Source organism: Mandrillus leucophaeus, unplaced genomic scaffold, assembly GCF_000951045.1.
Source record: "Mandrillus leucophaeus isolate KB7577 unplaced genomic scaffold, Mleu.le_1.0 Scaffold870, whole genome shotgun sequence".
In the NCBI taxonomy this organism is placed as follows: Eukaryota; Metazoa; Chordata; class Mammalia; order Primates; family Cercopithecidae; genus Mandrillus; species Mandrillus leucophaeus.
This window is the reverse complement of record NW_012109475.1, coordinates 214,774-215,630: the sequence shown is the minus strand read 5'-3', so window position 1 is coordinate 215,630 and position 857 is coordinate 214,774. Positions and strand designations below refer to the sequence as shown.

The following is an 857-nucleotide window of genomic DNA, read 5'->3' as shown; positions in this document are numbered from 1 at the left end:
AAAAAAAAAAAAAAAAAGACACTTAAATGGGTCCCAAGAAAAAAGGAAAAAAGAATCAATATTGAGATGTGTAGGGCAAGACAAGAACTAGATGGTCTCAGGACAAGCAAGGCTGGGGAAGTACCTTCTGCCCATCCAAATTACAAGGAAAACAGATGCTTTGGGCAAGAGTCCAAGAACAATCACAGACTTGAGGCAAATGTAGGGTTACGGGCTGAGAATTCTTGGTGTAAAGGTTGAAAAACTGACCTTAAACCTTTACGCGACACTGACACAGAGAGGTCGAACCCGCGCCCCGGACGCACAGTCAGTGAGGCGGAGCTGGGAAGGGAACCCTGAGCTCCAGGCTTCGGCGCCTCCACCTACACCTGCCCTACCCGGTGCGTTTTCTCCTCCGTGCTGCCTGCTGGTGGTGCTTTCTGGAACCTCGGCAGTTTCTGCTTTTGCACCTGCAGGGTTTAGTCTCGGGCTGCTTGGGAGGACACCGGGAATGCAGAAGGCAGGACTACACACCGGGCGAGTGCACCAGCGCCACCAAACCCCTGAAAACCCGAGGCCGCCGCGCGACTCCATTTCCCAACGCCCCGCGCGGCGGGGGCTTGGGCGTTGCCAAGGAGACCGGCAGCGGCCCCGCCTCCACGCAGGGAAACAGGCGGGAACCACATGACCCGGAAGGCTGTGCGCAAGCGTCCGCGGCGCGCATTGGGCCAATGAGAAGCGAAGGGCTGGAGTTCCGGCGGTGGGACTGTCATTGGCCGCCCGCGTCAGGCCATACCGGTGGTCTGTGCTGGGGCCCGCGGGTCGGGGCCAGTTTCCAGGAGGTTCCCGGGGCCCGAGGCTGGCGGCGAGGAAGGTAC

At 58.9% G+C, this 857-nt stretch overlaps 1 protein-coding gene across 2 annotated transcripts in view; it reads left to right on the top strand.

The window, feature by feature from the left end:
- Positions 1-404: 404 nt before the first annotated feature.
- The window catches only part of ZNF324 (zinc finger protein 324), a 14,178-nt gene continuing 13,725 nt past the window's right edge, over positions 405-857 (top strand). Inside the window, exon 1 of one of the 2 annotated variants that reach the window (XM_011969075.1) lies at positions 405-853. The gene's annotated coding sequence lies outside the window, so the exon portion shown is untranslated. The remainder of the gene's footprint in view (positions 854-857) is intronic. The other variant, XM_011969074.1, reaches the window with a different exon arrangement.